Source organism: Polypterus senegalus, chromosome 7, assembly GCF_016835505.1.
Source record: "Polypterus senegalus isolate Bchr_013 chromosome 7, ASM1683550v1, whole genome shotgun sequence".
Taxonomy (NCBI): domain Eukaryota; kingdom Metazoa; phylum Chordata; class Cladistia; order Polypteriformes; family Polypteridae; genus Polypterus; species Polypterus senegalus.
In genome coordinates, this window is record NC_053160.1 from 60938106 (window position 1) to 60956144 (window position 18039).

An 18039-nucleotide genomic window follows, 5' to 3' on the forward strand; every position below is an offset into this window, starting at 1 on the left:
CAATTGAAAAGGCAGCAAAAATATGAAGCGCCTGATAAGCATATTCTTAAATGCAGCTACTGTGGAAACAAAGCACACGGTGGAAAAAGTCAATGTCCCGTAAAGGAAGACAGTGTAAAAAACCCGTGCATGCAGTGTGTCAGGTCTCAGATAAAGAAGAAGACGAGCTGTTTATTGATGCAGTAAGAAACGAATCGATGAATGAAACCTGTCATCTTTACAACGATTGACAAACACGGAATGTAACTTGAACACAACACATCCTACAAATACGAACCTGATTGAAAGAAATAATGATAATCAAATCCTTGATGACAGCAACACTCAGTAACACTCACAAAACAAATACTGTATATTGACAGTCATGTTACGCTATTTTTAAAATGTTCCCTTTTCTTTTCTACCTTTTTAACACACTACTTCTCCTGATACGCTGGTATATATATATGTATATATATATATCCCGCTCTACATACTCGAATAATGGATACTTTATTCGCCATCAATGATTGTTTTGGTAAAGCCATACTCAGTGTATTCATTAGATGAACGGTAAAAAGTAAGAGCGAGGGGAGGATGACTCATTGAGGCATGCAGGCTGTAGTGCGCGTCAACTCTGAATTGCGCGATCACATTTGAAAAAATATATCTTTTCAAGTTCTATTTAGTCCATATGTGTCAAACTCAAGGGCAGGGCCACATCCGCCCGGCGTGTAATTATATCCGGCCCGTGAGATCATTTTATATACTGTATTATTGTTATTAAAGCCCGGATATATGAAGCGCTGGTAACACAATAAACTACAGATCCCATAATGCAGCGCTTCAGCTGCCGAACGCTTACCGCTTACTAGAGTTATTGCGCACTGAGTTTGCACGGCGCTTTGGTGACTTTGAAGAACAAAAAAAGTCCGTCTACATGCGGCTCGAACCTTGTGCATGTTTGGTAGCACATATCTGTGTGAGAAGCTCTTCTCAGTGATAAAGACTAACAAAACAGCACACAGGAGTCGCCTCACTGATGAGCACCTGCAATCCATCCTGAGAATCTCCACAACACAGAACTTCACACCAAACAGAAACGAACTTGTGGCCAAAAAGATGCCAGGCGTCCAGCTCTAAAATGACATATGAGCAAAGACAACTGAATGATTTGATTTGTTATTGCGGGAGTCAACCGTTTTAACAAACAGCGTATTGCACTGATACGAAATAGCTGTGTGTGTATATATGTAGATATGTATGTATATGTATATATATGTTTATATATGTGTGTGTGTATGTATGTATATATATATATATATATGTATTTGTGTGTATATATATATGTGTGTGTATGTATGTATATATGTGTATATGTATACTGTAGATATGTATATATGTTTATGTGTGTGTGTGTAAATATATATATATATATATATATATATATATATATATCTCAACAACACTCATCAGTCACAACAGTGACAAAACAATTACATTGACAATCAGGTTACGTTATTTTCAAAATGTTTCCTTTTCTTTTCATTGCTTCTTTAACACACTACTTCTCCGCTGCAAAGCGCGGGTATTTTGCTAGTGTGTTAATAATTTTCAATTTCAGATATTATAATTCAAATAAATTATTTTCTCTTGTAGCCTTCTGATAAAAATATAACCTCTCTTTTAATGTTGTAGTTTTGTATTTTGTTTAATGTTACTCAATGTTTGTAACTTCTTTAATAAATAATATAAAAAAGCCACAAATGGCATTGATACAGCCTTTAAATCCAAACTTTAACAATTTGGTTACTAAAAAGTAGCCTGATTATTCAAGTTGCCTAAATGCCTTGTATATTTAATGTTGAGTGCTTTGAGTCAACATAGTAAATAAAGTACCATTTCAAAGTTTGGGGTTACCCATCATTTTTCATGTCATTTCTAGCAGTAACAGCCATTATACACACTACTAATGCCTTGGCTACATTTTTAAATCAATTTAATGGTATCTTGATAAAAAAAATATCAATTTCTATCAAAAAATGAAAATTTCTGTGAGACCTCAAACATTTGATCGGTACTGTATTTTGGCTTAAATTACAAATACATGAAGTCGGAGTTGGTGTCGGTGGTACCATAAATTGAGGAGTCGGAGTCAGAGTTGAAGGTTACTGTATGTGTAATGACTCCACAGTTGTTTAGAGAACTGTAAATTCTTACTTGCAGCTTTCAGTGCTTTTCTTGGATTATAAATGTTTGATATTTTAATATATGATTTTTTTTAGTCTTTTGTTTTACTCCTTACAATGTCTTCATATATTGGCCAGTGCTGTGATTCTGACACCCCCTTTAAAGTAACACAGACATCAAATTTTTCGCCCCAATCTACTTTACAGATAGATGACATTTAGGATGTTTTTATGCGTTGATGACAGATGACACTTAACGAGCTTTTTACTGATCTAAAAAGCAAAACCAGGTCAAATTTGACCTGAAGAGGTTGTAAGGATTAAGAATGTCTTTTTTCTTCATTCATTTAGGCCTTTGAATTTGTGTTTTGTCCGTTTTAAGAATATATTTATGCTGTGTATGAATCATTGTGTCCATGAAATTGTACATTATGTTTTTATACTACAGTACAGCTATTTTGTGTCAGTTTTGCCTTTTCCATTTTTTTTTTACCAAGGCGTCTGATTTTCTTGACATGAGTTTGATGTGACGGATTGCTGATCTGACACAGCCAGGGCACCTCCTATTCCAAAGACTTCCCTCTGGTAAACATGCTTGTGCAGTGAAAGCTGAAATGTCAGTTTTTTTCCCATGTGCAGTTGTCCTGACGAATCTGGTCTGAGTTTCTACTCCGTATCTACAATAGGTATTTATGAACACCACTGACTTTTCATATTTAATTTTATATATCTCCTTTATATTTTATTTTGTGTTGTCCTTGTATCTTTCAGCAACACTATCAAGTCCTAGAAAACATTCATATACCTGATTCTAAATCTAACTATTGTCAAAGACTATGTGCTTCACTTGTAACTATATTGTGATCGCTATTATTCAGAGGATCGCCCCTTTCCACTTCTCTGACTCTAATCTGGTTAGAAAAGATGATGTTTACACAGGCTTCTCCAGGTGTGAGGCTTAATCGAATGAAGAAGACTAAAGATACAAGTGGGTCTGAACATGCTGTGGCTGTGTGCTCCTGACAAGTCAGCTTGAGAGCATTAGGAACAGACACCCTGCTAAAGTGTCAAAGATGTACAAGCAATGGTTCACCAACCAAAAATCTAGTTTTACAGTATCAAAACCACCAGAAACAAAATAAACCTAGAAATCTCCATATTGTTGACATGGAGAATGCATAGTGTCTTAGGACAGTACTGATAACAAGCTTCTGCTGCTTAAAAACACTAAAAATGATACTTTCCCATAAGAAGAGAAGCCATTCAGTGAATAAAAGATTTAATACACACCCTTCTTGTGCAATACATCAAACGATCCTGTCACTTGGAACAACACATAACCCTAGGTGTGACTCAGAATAGCAATAACAAATGTGATTATTTTATATGTGAGAAAAGCCTTTTAAATTTGTTGTCTAGTAGTATGTGATATCATTCAGGCTATTATCCCAGCTTATTTAGATAACCTCACATGTTCTCCCTGTATCTACATGGATTTTATTTTAGGTACTTAACTAAACTCTCACATCCCAAAAACATGGATGTCAGACCAATCGATGGCACTAAATTGTGTAAGTAAGTATAAGAGAGTGAGCCCAGCAGTGTGCTGCCAGATTAGAAGTATTTTCTTGGCTCTTTATGCATGTATGATATAGTGACCAAAGAGCATGACTCCCAACTCCAAGTTTGCTGCTTTGGTTCTCTCTTCCTATTCACTGTGTGACTCTGAATAAGTCACAAAGTGCCTGTGCTCCTGAAGTACTAAATACTGGCACCAGTCAAAAGTCTAGACACAGACACTTTTATGTTTTTCATAGAAATTGTTTATCAAGATACCATTAAACTGATTTAAAAAATTCAGCCAAGACTAGTGTTGCTAACGGCTGTTGCTACTTGAAATTACTAATTTTTAATTATTTTCTTATGACAGCAAATCCCCATTTTCAGCTATAATTCCTCCTGTGTCAAAATGGTCAACTCCCTTAATTTATCTTTAGTCATTGTAAAAGCTAGATTATTAGAGAAACCTTTTTAATTGTATTAGCACCACTGAAACCTGTTACTCTGTTCACTTGTGTTACAAGGTACTGGCATTCATTAAATTCAGTTCTGGGTTAAAAAATGAAATAACTTTCTCAAAAAAATGTTAGTCTTATTTGTTTTCAGAATGAAGGTTATTCCTTGTGACATATTGTTATCAAACTAAAGATGTAATACAAAGATGTCTTTTAACATCTTGAGAGAAAAGGACAAACTGGATCTAATCAGAACAGAAAAAGAAGGGAAAGGCTGAGATGGACAACTGTATAAGAGGATAAGGACATCAGAGTCTATAGTTTAAGAAACAAAAGCCTTAAAAGTCCTCAGTTGGCATCTTCCTTAGACACCAAATACCAGTGTCATCTGCAACAGCGATAAGACAACTCCAGGATGCTGACCATAATAAACTAAGGGAGTTGATCGTTAGGACATTAAATGAATGTTTGCTGAAAATGGGGCTTTGTAATTGCATGTGAATAATAAATTAAAAATCATTAATTTCAAGCAGTAATAACCACTTGAAGCACATAAAATGTTTTGGCTATATGTTAAATCAATTTAATGGTAATTTGATAAAAAAGGCATCAAATTCAATCAAAAAACACAAACATTTCCACATGTGTCCAGAGTTTGACTGGTACTGTGCACATATTTGTCATGTCATTTTCTAACTGGTTTAATCCATGCTATAGTCATGAGGGGAGTGTGAGCCTATCCCAGCTAGCATAGAGTGCAAGGCAGGAACAAACCCTGGACAGAGGTCATTCCACCACAGGGCAAACACACACACACACACACACACACTATGGCCAATGTAGTGTTGATAATGTACCTAACCTGCATGTTTTGAAACAGTGGGAGAAAACAGGAGCAAACCCACGCAGACAAGGGGAGAACACTCAAACTCCACGCGGGAAGGACCTGGTAGGCAAACCTTAATCTCCAGACTGCAAAGCAGTAGCCCTAGCTCTACGCCACCATGCTGCCTGTGTACATCGTTTTAGTAGAAATCTGCACTCACCACAGAAGGGTGCAATAAGAAATGAAAGTTTTTTGCTTGCTTAATGGAATAAGCAGGTTCAGAAAATAAACACACCTTTCACTCTAACTATTTCAAGACAAACAGCTTGATATCCAGCCACTAAAATGAAACTGTCAGAAACTGGAAAATCTTGTCTAAAAATCCATGTTGCATTACGTAACAGTAATAATAATATATTTAATTGCACATTTAAAACTGCCCAAGGACAAAAAATATATAAATCTGAACAACTGAAAATACGTCTGCCATTCATGAATTTAATTCTTTTAAAGTCAACAGCGTCAGTATACATTTCTTGTCAGCTGTCTTAATCTCACCCCCTCCCTAAAAGATAAGCAAGTAGATGCATGAAGCCTGCTGCAGTCACTGTTTTTACATTAATTAACCCCCAACTTCAGAACTGGTTTAGCCATCAGGTATTACTATAGTTTAGAGTACAGTAAGCACCAAACTATTTATATCATAAGTTTTTCTTGTGGATGTCATTCCTATTGTACTGTATGCATGTATTGGCTATAAAGTAGATGCAGTGATAGCCCCAGCACAAACTGCCATGCACCTTTTAAGATTTTCAGGTGAAAAGAACAAAGGTTAGAAGTCATTATTGTCAACAGAAAAATATACCTGTAATGTTCATTATCTTCAGTTTTCTTTATATCTTTCAAGAAAGCACAAGATCAACAAATTATTTGCCAAGTGTAATTTTTGCAAAATAGCTCAAACCAAACAATCTGTCTGCTACTACTAAGCGAATATCACCGACTGCTGCTTGTGTGATTTCTCCAGACAGTATGTTAGGAGCTGTTCACCTGCCTGCTGAGCCTTAGCCAGAAGAACAGACTGAAGTTAATGTGACCCCATTCTGTAGAAATGTCACCAGTGTAACCAAGGCAGACAACCTTTGCCCTCTCTGGCTGAAATTAAGGAGCATTTTGAAAAATACAAAAACATAACATTTTACCTTAGTACAACGGTGAAAGTGACTTATTTAGGTTCATCAATAGAAGAAATCGAGCACTGTACAGATTCAATTTCTTACTTTTCTTATTGAAAACAATTATCTCAGGTTAAAGAATAAGCAGTATATTGATCCAATCAAAAGAAAACATGTTTCATATAAGTCAGTGCTACTTTAAGAAAATGTTTGATTTATTTTTTGTAATTGTTGAATGAGAGAAAGAGAAGAGGTAATCACTACATGTGAGCAGGACCTGAGCACTCAAGTCCAGCTACAATGGCACAGGATTTTATTCCAACCCAATTATTTAACTGAAATTCACCCTTTGTCAGTAACGGAATGTGGATCAGATTAATAATTGTCAGTCCTTCAATTTTTCCTTTTCCATTTCTTTGCAAATAGTTTATTAAACCAGAAATTTTATGTTGAGCACTCACAGTTATATGTGGGGCCAAGTCAGATCTGTTTTCCTCTAATTAAGTCTTGAGGGTAACTATGGCTGCAGATTTTTGTTCCAACCAGTTTCACAATCAGTGACTCAATTTACATCTGGCTGATGATGTTGTTTAATCTGTTGGTCTTTTTTTCATTTCTTATTCTGCATTCAGAAAATTGCAGCAGTGTGATATTTATATTTAGGAATATTACAAATTTTGCCTCAATTTTAAATGCTTAACTATTCTTTGTCCTTATTTCAATTAATTCATCTTTTTCTCTGTGGAATTTGCTCCTTTAATTGTAATCTAACAGTGACAATTTTATGACAACCAGAACACCAGGAAAAGCAGAATAAAAAGCGTAGTGATGATGATGAACACCTTAAACACCAAGATAAAAAAACATAAAATCATCACCAAATAAAGTAATAAATACATGCTACACAGTATTCCAATAAACATTCAGAAAACCCAGTTTTGTAATTTATGAACTGACAGCAAAACAAAGAAACAGGGAAATAGTATCTCACTTAATTAAGGTAAGAGACCAATTAAGGACAGAAATTGGCAGGGGTGAAAATTTGCTGCTACAGTGGAACCAGGATTGAATTTGGGATCCACTGAGTTAGATGGTGAACTGCTAGTTCCTTTGTCATTTGCATCTCATTGTTAATTGGCAGGTGGTTAAGAAAGCAAAAAGCCATTAAAATGCACCAAAAGTCTACAATGCATTACTGATTAGAGATACGCCAGACTAACTCTGTGCATCATATATATATATAAAAAAAACTCCTAAAAAGCCACATTTTAAATTTGCTTTTTCAAAGCTACATTTGTGTTCTACCTTTAATAAACTAGATCTGCACAGAATTATCATATACTCCAATGAACCTGCAAACTTCATTAATCTTTACTTTTTTCTGTTTTCTTTTTTAGCTGTTCTGTGGTGGAGTTCTGTGCCACCACCACCTGATCAAAGTCCTGTGCAGTTGCCTGTGATGTTTAAATGCCATGAGATGAAGCCTTAAAAAAAAAAAAAAATAAATAAAATAAAGAACTACTTAAGAATGTTAATGTTAGGCAGAATGCGTTGTGGGGCTTGCGTGGCCTTCTAGCCTTGAACCCGTGCAGATTTTGTTTGTTTTATTTCTTCAGCATAACTGGAGTTCTTCTATCCACCCTGGGCCACTGACCTTATCTTTGGACTGTCATTTAGGGACTTAAACAATTCTATATTTAAGGTTCTCTTAATTATATATCTTATGTAAGTGTGTATTTTTTATACTACATTATGTGTGCATTATTTTTCTTATCTAGCTTTAATTTGATTTTCTTTGTGTGTAACTACATCTTTGACATCTTGTAATGCACTTTCAGCTATACTTTGTATCTAAATGTGCGATCGAAATTAATGTTGTGAATAGCTGTGAATGCAACTGTTTAGAACTAAGAGGCAATTTAAGGTTTAGAAATGATATTATTTGAGTTAAATAAAAAAAGTAATAACTGTATCTGCAGTGATAAATAGCTTTGAATCAACAAACTGGTTTGGAACAAACACCTGTAGCCACTGTGGTCCACCCAGGCTGTACTTGAGGACCCCTGCTGTAATATGGGGTGTGGCATGCACATATATTTCAGGCAACATACAAGTGTACAATTCATTAAAAGTATTATAGTAATGCAGAATTGAGTTGAAAATTAGCTTAAGGGCCTGTATGTAAAAAGTGATGATGGAGGCATGTACACTGTTGCTCCTTTTGTTCATTAATAAAAATCTTGATTGTTCTTGTTCACAAAGCATTAGTTGTCACAGAAGATAGTTGGACGCTGTGCTCCATGGTGATAGGGACATCGAACTGTTGGCCATTAGTCTGTGTCCATATTACTTTCCCAGAGAGTTTGGACACGTAATTGTTGTTATTGTTTACATTCCCCCTCATGCGAACGCGGAGATAGCGAGTGACATCATCCATTCCGCAGTTGCTAAGTTACAAATGCAGCACCCTGAGGCGCTTGTGCTAATCTCTGGAGACTTTAACCATGTAACACTGGATAAACATTACCTGCCTTCTTCCAGTATGTGGACTGTAACACCTGGGGAAATAGGACTATCGACCTACTGTATGCAAACGTTAAAGACGCATACAGCGCCACCCCGCTGCCTGCACTTGGGAAAGCAGATCATAACCTGGTTCTGCTTCAGCCTCACTAAAAACCAAGAGTGAGGGGACTACCTACAACCACACGCTCATTCAGGAAGTGGTCCCCTGAGGCAGAGCAGGCTCTGAGAGACTGCTTTGGAACTACAGACTGGGATATACTGCTGGGGTCACATAGTGAGAACATTGAAGAGGCTGTTGACTGCACAACTGATTACATCAACTTCTGTATGGACATTGTAGTTCCAGTAAGAACAGTACACTGCTATGCTAACAACAAGCCATGGATTACAAGTGACATCAAAGGCCTTTTGAACCAGAAGAAAAGGGCTTTTAAAGATGGTGATCAGCATGAGCTCAAGCCGTGCAGAAGGAACTCCGAGTCCAGCTCAGGGTGGCGAAAGAGCAGTACAGGAGAAAGCTGGAGCAGAAGTTGCAGAATAACAGCATGAAGGAAGTGTGGGATGGGATGAAGATTATCACTGGCTGCAGCTCGGAGCGGCGTGCCACCATTGAGAGAGACGTGGAGAGAGCAAACAAATGAACAACTTCTTTAATAGGTTTGACCAACCTAACCCACTCTCACCTCTGAGTACTGCATCCTCCAACCAACCTTCTGCTGATACCAGCATAGGTGAGACATCCTCACCCACAATTACAGAAGCACAGGTGAGCAGAGAGCCAGCAAAGCAGCGGGTCCAGATGGTGTGTCGCCACGACTGCTGAAGTCCTGTGAATTGGAACTGGAGAGTCCTCTACATCTACATCTTCAACCTGAGCCTGGAACAGGGGAGAGTCCCAAGGCTTTGGAAAACATCTTGTATCACCCCAGTCCCAAAGGTATCATGTCCTAGTGAGCTGAATGACTTCCGGCCTGTCACACTGACACCACATGTGATGAAGACCATGGAGCGGCTGCTGCTTCACCACCTGAGGCCACAGGTCTGCCATGCCCTCGACCCTCTGCAGTTCGCATACCAGGAGAAGGTGGGAGCGGAGGATGCCATCATCTATATGCTACACCGATCCCTCTCCCACTTGGACAGAGGCAGTGGTGCTGTAAGAATTATGTTTTGGACTTCTCTAGTGCCTTCAACACCATCCAACCTCTGCTCCTTAGGGACAAGCTGACTGAGATGGGAGTAGACTCACACCTGGTGGCATGGATCGTGGACTATCTTACAGACAGACCTCAATATGCGTCTTGGGAACTGCAGGTCTGACATTGTGGTCAGCAACACAGGAGCCGAGGGGACTGTACTTTCTCGGTCCTGTTCAGCCTATATACATCAGACTTCCAATATGACTCGAGTCCTGCCACGCAAATGTTCGCTGATGACACTGCTATTGTGGGCTGCATCAGGAGTGGGCAGGAGAAGGAGTACCAGAAGCTAATCAAAGACTTTGTTAAATGGTGCGACTCAAACCACTTACACCTGAACACCAGCAAGACCAAGGAACTGGTGGTGAATTTTAGGAGGCCCAGGCCCCTCATGGACCCTGTGATCATCAGAGGTGACTGTGTGCAGAGGGTGCAGACCTATAAATACCTGGGAGTGCAGCTGGATGACAAATTGGACTGGACTGCCAATACTGATGCTCTGTGTAAGAAAGGTCAGAGCCGACTATACTTTCTTAGAAGGTTGGCATCCTTCAACATCTGCAATAAGATGCTGCAGATGTTCTACCAGACGGTTGTGGTGAGTGCCCTCTTCTACGCGGTGGTGTGCTGGGGAGGCAGCATAAAGAAGAAGGATGTCTCACGCCTGGACAAACTTGTTAAGAAGGCAGGCTGTATTGTAGGAGTAAAGTTGAACAGTTTAACATCTGTAGCAGAGCGACGGGCATTAAGCAAACTCTTGTCAATCATGAAGAATCCACTGCATCCATTGAACAGTGACATCTCCAGGCAGAGGAGTAGCTTCAGTGACAGACTTTTGTCACTGTCTTGCTCCACTGACAGACTGAGGAGATTGTTCCTCCCCACACTATGCGACTCTTCAATTCCACCCGGGGGAGTAAATGCTAACATTACTCGAAGTTATTGTCGGCTTTTACATGCATTTTTATTACTCTTTAATTTAATATTGTTTTTTGTATCAATATACTGCTGCTGGATTATGTGAATTTTTCCTTGGGATTAATAAAGTATCTTTCTATCTATCTATCTTTGATAGTTTTTCAATTTGATCCTCATGGACCTGCATGTACTGTATAGGTATCTAAGTGCAGCACAGCAGTTATAAAAATATACCTGTAAATAACGGACTGACATCTAAGCAATTTAAAAGTCACTTTACTCATGTGGACCACATGACTCACCCCTGTGACCCAGGTGATCCATCAACCACTGATAAAGTTTTTAACCTGGTTTGCTAAACTTAATTATGAACAGCCATCAGAGATAATAACCATCACTCCACTTCCATTATGGAGATACATGACACTTTCTCAATTGAGTCCTGGAAGCCACCAAAAGCCAGCAGTCGCACTACTAATTAAACTTTATGATACAGCCAAGATATTCTATCAGCATGCATTTCTATTTCGAGACAGGGTAACTTGCATGTTGAAGTGATTGTCAGATTAGCTCATTTAACAGTTTTGTGCTGTTAGTGTTTAAGGATGCAACAGATTTTCAGACAATAAAAAAGGCACATTCAGTATTTGGTCAAATGTGTAAAAATGGCATTTTTTCCCCAAATGTATAACGATCTTTTCACTACTCTCCTGCACTGGTAATGGATGAGGCTTTCAAATAGCTCTTCCGTTTTTGCAGAAAATGAATAAAACGTCACGCCACATTGAATTGTGGGACTCGGCCACTATCATTAGAAGACTGTACTTGTCTGTTTACAATGAGGAATAAACATATTTTTACAAAAATAAAAGCAAATGGACAAAGGAACAGGGCCAGCTCTACCATATAGGTGAACTAGGCAGTTGCGTAAAGCAGAAAAGTTTATGAGGGATGGGGGGGCGACAATATTTCTGTAGAATTGTGTTCGAAAAACAAAGGGATCAACTCATGCATGCAACAGATGGAAAACAATTGCCTTCAAGGCTTCATAGTTTGGGCACAACATTTACATCTTCACCTAGCAAAAAAGTTAGAGCCAGACTTGCAATAAGGGAGAAGAAAAGACCATATCAGGGCAAATAGCACTGGGACAAGTGGCAACACTATTTAAACAAGGTGAGCTTAACAAGAATTTGGACAACTTGTCAGCCAAGAAATAAAGAAAGAACAGTACCAACTAACTCTGCCCACATTTTGTTACTGCCCTGAAATAAGAGTAAAAAGCCTGTGAATATATAAAAGCAGATCACGTGGATTGACTTTAATAGTCGAACATTTGAACTTAGCATGTGGTTATATTTCAAAATGATTTGATCATGTTGTAATTAAGTGCTCAAATGGGATTAAAGAACAACTGGATGCCACATTTAATAATTAGCTGATGGGCTGGTTCAGGTGTTTGGGCAGGAAACATTAAAAAAAGTTCTGGGCACTGAGCAGTGAATCTTGAGGACTGAAAATAATACAACTTCCCAAGTAGTATGGAGTACTATAGCTGGTTCACTGGTGGAAATCCGGAATTAACCTGTTCAATCAAAACTATTTATGTTTTTTAATGAAAAGATAGGAAAGTTTTCACTTGCATAAACCATTCAAATTGAGTAAAACAATGATTCTAAGTAATGACTAAATTGTGTGAGGTTAAAATAATCATAAAATACAGTCAAAAACAATTGTGCAATGCTAACATAACTAGTTCATGCTGGAGTATGCTTATCAAACTGTATATAATTTAGTTAAATTAATTACATTGAAGTAACCCAATGCGTTGAAACAATGCAGAAACATAGGGCACTTTAAATGCAAACAATTTATGTAAAACTGCTATCCACATTCAAATGAGTAAATCCAATTATTTTTTTTTAGTGTCATGTTATTTTCTAATCCAGAGAAGGGTCATGGGTTAGAGGTGACGTCACGGCTGGAGTATATCCCTGCTAGCATAGAGCACAAGGCAGGAACAAACCTAACAGAGGGCACTAGTACATCACAGAGCCAACACACACAGGCACCGAATACACCCAGGGGCCAATTTAGCATCAACAATTCACCTAAACTGCATTTCTTTAGACAGTGGGAGGAAACCCACACAGACACAGAGACAACATACTAACTCCATGCAAGAAGAACCCGAGATGTAAACCCTCGTCTCCTTACTGTGAGGCAGCAACACTACCACTGCCCAATTGTGCCATCATTTTTTGTGTGTTTTGTTTATTTACTTATGTATTTTCAGTGCAGTTTTTAAATATTTACTCTTTGAAAAGGCTGGCTTTAACAATAAAATTATTTTTATTATCTTAAAGTTTTATAATTCAATTTCATTGGAAAACACTACTTAATGTTATTTAAAATATTCCAAAACCGGCAGACCACTTAAAAGGCAACTGCCTTCAGGAGTATTGTGAACAAGCAGCTCATTTGTTACAGTGATTTAAAGTAAGAATTTTAAAAGACACAATATGATTCAGTTTAATGTACAAAAGCATTAAAGCACTCCCTAAAGTCTTCCATTTGTTCTATTAGACGGTTGTGGCGAGTGCCCTCTTCTACGCAGTGGTGTGCTGGGGAGGCAGCATAAAGAAGAGGGAAGCCTCATGCCTGGACAAACTGGAGAGGAAGGCAGGCTCTACTGTAGGCACGGAGCTGGACAGTTTGACATCCGTGGCAGAGCAACGGGCGCTGAGCAGGCTCCTGTCAATCATGGAGAATCCACTGCATCCACTGAACAGGATCATCTCCAGACAGAGGAGCAGCTTCAGTGACAGACTTTTGTCACTGTCTTGCTCCACTGAGAGACTGAGGAGATCGTTCCTCCCCTACACTATGCAAATCTTCAATTCCACCTGGGGGAGTAAATGCTAACATTACTCGAAGTTATTGTCGGCTTTTACATGCATTTTTATTACTCTTTAATTTAATATTGTTTTTTGTATCAGTATACTGCTGCTGGATTATGTTAATTTTCCTTGGGATTAATAAAGTATCTTTCTATCTATCTATCTTTGATAGTTTTTCAATTTGATCCTCATGGACCTGCATGTACTGTATAGGTATTGTATAGTGACTGCTGTCACTGTTCTGCTCCACTGACAGACTGAGGAGATCGTTCCTCCCCCACACTATGCGACTCTGCCTCGCACTCTCCACGTTACATTTTTTAACTTGCACTGCTTTTTTTTTTATTGCTCTTTAATTAATATTGTTTTTATCAGCATGCTGCTGCTGGAGTATGTGAATTTCCCCTTGGGGATTAATACAGTATCTATCTATCTATTTGTTAAAACATATTTATGTAACATTACATACAATACATAACTTTACAAATCCAATCTTGTCAATTATATGTTCACAACAGCAGGGGTCACCAAGTTTGGTCCTGGAGGACCACCATGGCTGCAGGTTTTCATTCTAACCCTTTTTAATTGAGTGCCCGGTTTGTGCTGTTAATTAACTTCTTGTGAATTCATTATAATTGAATTGCTTTTTTAAGATTTTTTGTCCTGAATTTCTTCATTGTTCCTCTGAATTGCTTCATTTCGTTCCTTAAATGGCACCCAAGCAGAAGTGAAATGTGAAGTGAGGGAGCCAACAGAAGACCAACTTATTCAGGGCCTCAAAATCCAACCAATTTCACTCCAACCAGCTGCTTAATGAGTGTCAGCTATAGTGTCACTATAGTGTCAGTTCCTGTTGTTAATTAAACCAGTTCTTTAATTTTGTGGCTTGTTGCTGCTCTCATGGTGTATTAGCAGACATTTCCAAAATTGTTGATTTTCTCTTTTCTAAGAAAACTATTAAAATGTTTAGGGGACCTGAGGAGATCAACATTCTTGAGACCTTCATCTTTCTTTATTTTCAGATATTGTATGATGGACATCAGTTGTTTTGGTTCATTTTGTATCACATTATTGTTTGGCTGCTAATTAAGGAAAAAGAAACAATTAAAGGGTCTGAGTCTTCAAGAGCAAATCAATTAAAAATAGTTCAAAATTAGCAGCAAAAACAGGTCACTCAGTCTGAAAAGAGTTAGAATGAAAACCTGCAGCCACGGTGGTCCTCCAGGACTAGAGTTGGCAACCCCTGCACTACAGGACAGGGGCCTACATCAGCAGCATTGAGCTTCAAACGGGAACCAGCCCTGGTTGGGGTGCCTGTCTGTAACAGATTACTCTAAAGCTCATTGATATCATTGCCAATTCAGAGTCTGGTCTTGAGGATGATGTAGGCATGGAGAGGAAGAGCAAACTCCACATTAATAGTGAATGGGCTGGGTTTTAGTTTCCTACAGCGTTGCCCGTGCTGCTACAGATCTCTTCAAAATCAACACACTAAGGAAAACTGACTGCAGGCCTTGAAATGCATGTTCACCGGACGCAAAGCTTTTCTGTCAACCCACAGTTAAATAGCATTATTTTCTCGGTTGTCAATGCTATTTGATGTGCATGCAACAATTTTAAATGGATGATATCATAATGACCATTAGGCAACTTCTTCCAATTTGGCCTATTTAAAGACAGATTCTTTTCATCATTTTCCACATGAAGCACCTTACTTATGGTATGAAGTATGAAAAAACGTTAGAATAACAATAGCAAGTAATACACCAAATTTAAAAACACTTGAAATGTGAGGGGCTATTAATTTTCACATTTTTTTGTTACTCTCAGTACCTCCAACACGGTTCAGGTTGGCATCCTTCATGAACCCGTTTCTAAGGGGAGTTTTGTTGGATGCTAAAGCCTGTGGATTTCTTAACAATTGTAACAAGCGTTCTTGTAGTTAAACTTGCAATAACGGTGCAGTGCAATAAAATGCAGTCTACAAAGATCACCTAACGACACAAACAATTAACCGAAACTTCAGAAGACTCTCCTAGTGCATCTTTAAGCTAACAGTTTGTTACCCTGGACTGCATGTATCTACTAATAAATTCAATTTAGTCTTGTATAGCACTCCTCACTAAATATATAATACAATGAAATTAAATGGTGAAATAATCCAAATATTCATAAACACACATATTAAGTCACCTCTGCTGTCCTGTCCCCTCACCTCTGTGTGTAAAAGCCAATCAAGTTTAAATTAGACATCTTAAGTGCAGTCATATTGGTCTCACAGATTACCTACTGACTTCATTCTGTTTCTGTTAACCAATTTGAAAACAATCTTTTAAAAAATCTATAAAGAAAAACTAGAAATGAGCTAATTTAAAAAAAATATCTGATGCGCTTTGTTTCTATATTTTCATTATCTGTGAAAAGTAAAATAACAAGCTCAAATTTTCTATTACTGTCACTTTTCTCCACCCATTCTTTCACATTTATATCTAAAACAATCCTATCTCATATCGTATTAATGTATTCTTTAATTATTTGGAGATCTCTGCCCTCATTCAGGTGATTAGCTCAAATGGAAAAGGTCATGTAAATATGCCATAAGTTCTTTGAGACTTACTTTAAAGCAATCTTGGCAGACACGGTGGACTGTGCTGTACAACAGATTCCAGTTTATTGGAGCAAATTGTTAATAATGTTTTATAATCAGCTTGGAAGGGAAAATGGGTTTCATGGGGTTCAAAGTGGCAGAGTGATGTACCCTGTTAGTTACTTATGGATGCAATGAGAATTGAAGCAAATGACACGTTTTATTGGCTGAGTAGCTTACAATATGCAGGTTTTTGAGGCAGTTCAGGCCCCTTCTTCAGTCAAGGAGTTATCATTACACTTTTTGTGGGATTCAAAGGAAAAGCAGTACAGTATGTAGAAGGAGTCTGTCTACAGATGCTAACACATAAGCAAATCCATCTGAAATGAAAAGCAGCAGGCACATAATGAGGCAATAAGAGCATTTGCCTAAATATAGCCCTTTGTGAATTCAGCTGAAATAAAACAAGGATGCATGTGTTCTAGGGAAAAGGACAAGCATGTCTTCAAGTAGCTAAATCTTTTGCGAACTTGACTGGAAAGTAGGGCCATCTTAACAGCATCATAGGCTCCTGGGCAAATTAATACGCTTGGGGTCCCTGTTTTGGCAGCAAAAGAGATGCGTGTATAAGCATCAGAAACATTGTGGGCCCCTATGTTCCTGGGGCCTCCAGCCAGTGCCCATGTGTTAAGACCACCACTGAAAAGCAAGGGGAATAACACGAGGTACATTTGTGGAGTAAATGGAAGAAGCTGTGTCAGTTTCTGTTAAAAACTGCCTGAACAACTGCTAGGACAAAAAAGGGAAAATAATGAATATGCCCTGATGTTCTTAGAATATCTATGAACTCTTATAGAGTGAAAATTTGTATGGATGGAGCAAATGATATAAAAAAAAAATTTAAAAATGTAACTCCACTTTGTGCTATGTGAACTCAAGCTGGTATGATATACAGCATGGTCTGAATGATGAACAACATAGCAAACTGGAAAGCTGCATGTAAGCAGGCTGAGGCAACTCTGGTATTTGTGAATTCAAACGGAATCAAATACCACATGTATACTGGGGCAGATGATAGGTGATGCTGATCTCTCATTGTTAAAATGGCTAATAACAGCTTGGCTGGAATGAAAAGTAACAATCTATTCCGATACTGTATATGTTAATTGTGGGAATGAGAGCAGCTTACATTTTTAACTGGAATAAAAAATAAAGCTGTATGAAGAGTAACAGGGGATGGAAAAACTGGAAATGAGCTCATGACGACTGTCCATCACTTTGCTTCCTCTGCTCTGATTCATCGATTACACAAAAAAGTCACACCCACAGGAAAACTGTTCTGGCTACAGTTACTTAATTAAGATCTCGTCTTCTCGTTTATAAAGTTTAATTTTCCTAAAAGTGTCTAGTGCGATCAAAAAGGAAGTACAAGTTTCCAAGTCTCCGCACGTCCACTGTTACTTTCAAAAGTCGAAGAGGAGATGCGACGAGTAAAAGCGTTAACATTTATAAAATCACACATTTTCGTTTGATTACTTTTTCTTTTTTAAGTTCACTTGCCATTCGGATATATCAGCTATTTGCCATGTGTACTTTTACTCCAAAGTTGTTTTTTTTTTTTTAAATCCGGTGTTCACTTTTCCAGATCCACCGCTTACAAAATGAAAGTTAACACGAAAGTGGAAGCAAAAAAAAAAAAAAAAAGTAAAAGGACATCGGAAGTTC

The 18039-nt window shown here is 37.9% G+C and overlaps 1 protein-coding gene across 1 annotated transcript in view; it reads right to left on the reverse strand.

Moving 5' to 3' along the window:
• The window catches only part of LOC120532594 (tumor necrosis factor receptor superfamily member 1B-like), a 44103-nt gene that overhangs the window by 25648 nt on the left and 416 nt on the right, over positions 1-18039 (reverse strand). The window lies entirely within an intron of this gene.